Source organism: Anolis sagrei, chromosome 13 (genome assembly GCF_037176765.1).
Source record: "Anolis sagrei isolate rAnoSag1 chromosome 13, rAnoSag1.mat, whole genome shotgun sequence".
Lineage (NCBI taxonomy): Eukaryota > Metazoa > Chordata > Lepidosauria > Squamata > Dactyloidae > Anolis > Anolis sagrei.
In genome coordinates, this window is record NC_090033.1 from 1,681,783 (window position 1) to 1,687,678 (window position 5,896).

The 5,896-nt window shown below is 32.3% G+C and overlaps 1 protein-coding gene across 1 annotated transcript in view; it reads left to right on the plus strand.

Moving 5' to 3' along the window:
* Positions 1–413: 413 nt before the first annotated feature.
* The window catches only part of NADK (NAD kinase), a 54,888-nt gene continuing 49,405 nt past the window's right edge, over positions 414–5,896 (plus strand). Inside the window, exon 1 of the mRNA XM_067472953.1 lies at positions 414–591. The gene's annotated coding sequence lies outside the window, so the exon portion shown is untranslated. The remainder of the gene's footprint in view (positions 592–5,896) is intronic.

The following is a 5,896-nucleotide window of genomic DNA, read 5'->3' on the forward strand; positions in this document are numbered from 1 at the left end:
AGGGAGGAAGGAAAGAAAGGAAGAAAAAGGAAAAGAAGGGAGGAAGAAAAGGAAGGGAGGAAAGGGAAGAGAAAGGAAAGAAAGAAAGAAGAGGGGAAAGGTGTATCAGAAAAGGCAAGAGGAGAAGGAAAGAAAGGGGGAAAAAAGAGGGAGGAAATGCCTGAAGGCGAAGAGAGGAAGAACCCTCCTCCTGGGAGCAGTTTGACTCCCCCTTGGAGAGTGGCACAGCTCAGGCGCGATGGCATCCTGGGAGATGTAGTCTTTGCCCCGCGCTTCCTCCCTCTGCGTCGATGAGGGCCGAGACTACGACTCCCGTGGTGCCACCGCGCTGAGCCCTGGCAGCGGTGCGCATGCGCGTTGGGGGTGGCGTGAGGAGGCGCCCCGCCCTCGGAGGGAGGCGCGCATGCGCAGTGGGCGCGCCGGTCCCTTCCCTCAGAGGGCGGAGGATGGAGGGCGGAGGCGGGCCGGAGTGTTGTGGCTTCCCAGGCCGAGGCCGGCTCACCTGGCCCGGCTGGAGGAGTTGCCGGCGGGCGGGAGGCTTCTGAAAAGGCCCGGGAAGGAGAGCGAGGAGGAGAGAGAGCCAGGCCCACGGTGAGCGGGGCGGGCCCAGCTTGGACTACATCTCCCGGCGTCCCTCGCGGCTGGCTGCCTCGGCAGGGGCTGATGGGAGTTGGAGTCCCTTATCTGGGAGGGCAGGCCTGAGGCCTAGGGAGAGGGAGAGGCCTGGCTGGGTTGGCGAGCCATCTGTCGGGAGGGCTTGGATGGTGTCTTCCTACATGGCAGGACTGTGTTTATCTATCTGTGTTTATCTGTCTGCCTTCTGTCTATCTATTTGTGTTCCCTGTCTGTCTGTCTGCCTGCCTATCATCCATCTATCTATATAGAATGCCAAGAAGCAGGAAAATCTCATTCAAAGCACCCCTGACAGATGGCCATCCAGCCTCTGTTGAAAAGCTTCACAAGAAGGAGCCTCCACCACAATCAGTATGCTTCACAGATTTCTTTCATAGAATCCTAGAGTTGGAAGGGACCTTCCAGTCCAACCCCATCCTGACAAGAAGCAGGAATATTGCATTCAAATCACCCCTGACAGATGGCCATCCAGCCTCTGTTTCAAAGCCTCCAAAGAAGGAGCCTCCACCACACTCCATGGCAGAGAGTTCCACTGCTGAACGGCTCTCACAGTCAGGAAGTTCTTCCTCATGTTCAGGTGGAATCTCCTCTCTTGTAGTTTGAAGCCATTGTTTCACATCCTAGTCTCCAAGTTCACTCCCTCCTCCCTGTGGCTTCCTCTCACATATTTATACATGGCTCTCATCATATCTCCTCTCAGCCTTCTCTTCTTCAGGCTAAACATGCCCAGCTCCTTAAGCCGCTCCTCATAGGGATTGTTCAGACCCTTGATCATTTGAGTCGCCCTCCTCTGGACACATACGTCTATCTATATACCAATCTTATCTTTGTTCCTATCTATATGTTCCTACCATCCGTGGTCCTATCTATCTATCTATCTATCTATCTATCTATCTATCTATGGGTATTCTTATCTGTCTATCTGTCTGTCTATCTATCACGGTTCCTATCTATGCTCCTATCTATCTATCTATCTATCTATCTATCTATCTATCTATCTATCCTATCAGTGTTCCTACCTATGTCTCTATCTATCTATCTATCTATCTATCTATCTATGGGTATTCCTATCTGTCTGTCTAACTATTCCTATCTATCTATCTATCTATCTACCTATCGGTATTATTATCTATCTATCTGTCTGTGTATCACTGTTCCTATCTATCTATGTTCCTGTCTGTCTGTCTGTCATTGTTCTTATCTATCTGTCTATTTATCTAACTAACTAACTAACCCATCTGTTTTCCTACCTATGTTCCTAACTATTTATGTCCCTATCCATCTATCCATCTATCCATCTATCCATCTATCCATCTATCTATCTATCTATCTATCTATCTATCTATGAGTATTTCTATCTATCTGTCTGCCTGTCTAATTGTTCCTATCTATCTATGTTCTTATCTATAGATGTCTCTATCTTTCTGTCTGTCTGTCTATCTATCTATCGGTATTCCTATCTATCTGTCTGTCTATCACTGTTCCTATTTATCTATGTTCCTATCTATCTGTCTATCATTGTTCCTATCTATCTATCTATCTATCTATCTATCTATCTATCTATCTACCTATCCTATCAGTGTTCCTACCTATGTTCCTATCTATCTGTCTGTCTATCTCTGTTCCTATCTATCTATGTTCGTATCTATCTGTCTGTCTATCTATCAATCTATTTATCTATCTAACTAACCTATTTGTTTTCCTACCTATGTTCCTATCTATTTATGTCTCTATCTATCTATCTATCTATCTATCTATCTATCTATCTATGGGTATTTCTATCTGTCTGTCTGCCTGTCTAATTGTTCCTATCTATCTATGTTCTTATCTATCTACCATTGTTCCTATCTATCTATCTATCTATCTAACCTATCAGTGTTCCTACCTATGTTCCTATCTATCTATGTTCGTATCTATCTGTCTGTCTATCTATCAATCTATTTATCTATCTAACTAACTAACCTATTTGTTTTCGTACCTATGTTCCTATCTATTTAGGTATCTATCTATCTATCTATCTATCTATCTATCTATGGGTATTTCTATCTGTCTGTCTGCCTTTCTAATTGTTCCTATCTATCTATGTCCCTATCTATCTATCTATCTATCTATCTGTCTGTCTATCTATCGGTATTCCTATCTATCTGTCTATCACTGTTCCTATCTATCTATGTTCCTATCTATCTGTCTATCATTGTTCCTGTCTGTCTGTCTGTCTGTCTGTCTGTCTGTCTAACCTATCAATGTTTCTACCTATGTTCCTATCTACCTATGTCCCTATCTATCTATCTACCTACCTACCTACCTATCAGTATTCCTATCTGTCTGTCTATCTCTGTTCCTATTTATCTATGTTCCTATTTATCTGTCTATCATTGTTCCTATCATCTATCTATCTATCTATCTATCTATCTATCTTATCAGTGTTCCTACCTATCTATGTTCCTACCTATATATGTATGTATGTATGTATGTGTCTATCTATCTATCTATCTATCTATCCTGTCTATCTATCCTGTCTAATCTATCAGTGTTCCTACCTATCCCTTCTGTTGTGTTTTTCAGTGTTTTGATGAGTGATGGTCACTCCTTGGCCTGAGAGGTGTCTTGTGTCCAGATTTGGTGTCAGTTCGCCCAGTGGTTTTGGAGTTATGTGAATCCCACAAACTAACATTACATTTTTTTTATCTATATAGATTATAACCATGCAATGTAAAAGGAAAGTTGCAATAGATTGAGTGGGCCCGGTGGCCTCGAATGTGGAAGAGTTTTGTCTATTTTTAACTTTGGGCATAAGGGGTGGATTAATCAAAGTTACATAAATCAAGAGCCGTGGAAAAGAGCCACACAAGTGTGTTTATCTAAGTTTATTTTCCTCCTGTTTCTTATGACTCACTGCCTTTGTGGCATGAATTTATTTCGGAGCATCGGATGGTTGTAGAGACAAAGGTTTTGGTAACCGTTATCCTCATGTGGTGCTTTATTTTAAAAGTCTGGTACCAAATTTTTATATAGCTTATAATATAATGTAATGTAATACACCATATTTATGTATCCTTCCAATAAGAATAAAGAGAGTAACATAATGTAATAATAATAATAATAATAATAATAATAATAATAATAGAGTCAAATAATGGAAATGTAATAATAACAATAATAGAGTCAAATAATACATGTAATAATAACAATAATAGAGTCAAATAATAAATGTAATAATAACAATAATAGAGTAAAATAATAAATGTAATAATAACAATAATAAAGTAAAATAATAATGTAATAATAATAGAGTAAAATAATGGAAATGTAATAATAACAGTAATAATAGAGTCAAATAATACATGTAATAATAATAATAATAGAGTAAAATAATAAATGTAATAATAATAGAATAAAATAATGGAAATGTAATAATAACAATAATAAATAGAGTAAAATAATAAATGTAATAATAATAATAATAGAGTAAAATAATAAATGTAATAATAACAATAATAAAGTAAAATAATAATGTAATAATAATAATAGAGTAAAATAATGAAAATGTAATAATAACAGTAATAATAGAGTAAAATAATAAATGTGATAATAATAATAGAGTAAAATAATAAATGTAATAATAATAATAGAGTAAAACAATGTAAATGTAATAATAACAATAATAAATAGAGTAAAATAATAAATGTAATAATAATAATAGAGTAAAATAATAAATGTAATAATAATAATAGAGTAAAACAATGTAAATGTAATAATAACAATAATAAATAGAGTAAAATAATAAATGTAATAATAATAATAATAATAATAATAGAGTAAAATAATAAATGTAATAATAACAATAATAAAGTAAAATAATAATGTAATAATAATAATAGAGTAAAATAATGAAAATGTAATAATAACAGTAATAATAGAGTAAAATAATACATGTAATAATAACAATAATAAAGTAAAATAATAATGTAATAATAATAATAGAAAATAATGGAAATGTAATAATAACAGTAATAATAGAGTAAAATAATAAATGTAATAATAATAGAGTAAAATAATGGAAATGTATTAATAACAGTAATAATAGAGTAAAATGTAATAATAACAATAATAAATAGAGTAAAATAATAAATGTAATAATAATAGAGTAAAATAATAAATGTAATAATAACAATAATAAAGTAAAATAATAATGTAATAATAGAGTAAAATAATGAAAATGTAATAATAACAACAATAATAGAGTAAAATAATAAATGTGATAATAACAGTAATAATAGAGTAAAATAATAAATGTAATAATAACAATAATAGAGTAAAATAATACATGTAATAATAACAATAATAAAGTAAAATAATAATGTAATAATAATAGAGTAAAATAATGGAAATGTAATAATAACCGTAATAAATAGATTAAAATAATACATGTAATAATAACAATAACAGAGTAAAATAATAAATGTAATAATAATGATAATAAATAGAGTAAAATAATAAATGTAATAATAATAATAGAGTAAAATAATAATGTAATAATAATAGAGTAAAATAATGGAAATGTAATAATAACAGTAATAATAGAGTAAAATAATAAATGTAATAATAATAATAGAGTAAAATAATGGAAATGTATTAATAACAGTAATAATAGAGTAAAATAATAAATGTAGTAATAACAATAACAGTAAAATAATAAATGTAATAATAACAATAATAAAGTAAAATAATAATGTAATAATAATAATAATAAAGTAAAATAATAATGTAATAATAATAATAATAGAGTAAAATAATAGAAATGTAATAATAACCGTAATAAATAGATTAAAATAATAAGCGTAATAATAATAATAATAATAGAGTAAAATAATGGAAATGTAATAATAACAGTAATAATAGAGTAAAATAATAAATGTAATAATAACAATAATAGAGTAAAATAATACATGTAATAATAACAATAATAGAGTCAAATAATACATGTAATAATAACAATAATAATGTAAAATAATAATGTAATAACAACGAGTAAAATAATAAATGCAATAATAATAATAAATAGAGTAAAATAATACATGTAATAAAAATAATACTAATAACAGAGTAAGATATTAAATAATGTTTATTCTCCAATTCCGAAAACGTAGCTTGTTTATAATCCGAATAAGTTTCTGCAGATCTCGTGGCCTAACTGGAATTCCTCTCATTTGAGGAAGGAAAAGAGAAGTGAAGCAATAGTCTTGCGTATTCTTGCGTATTT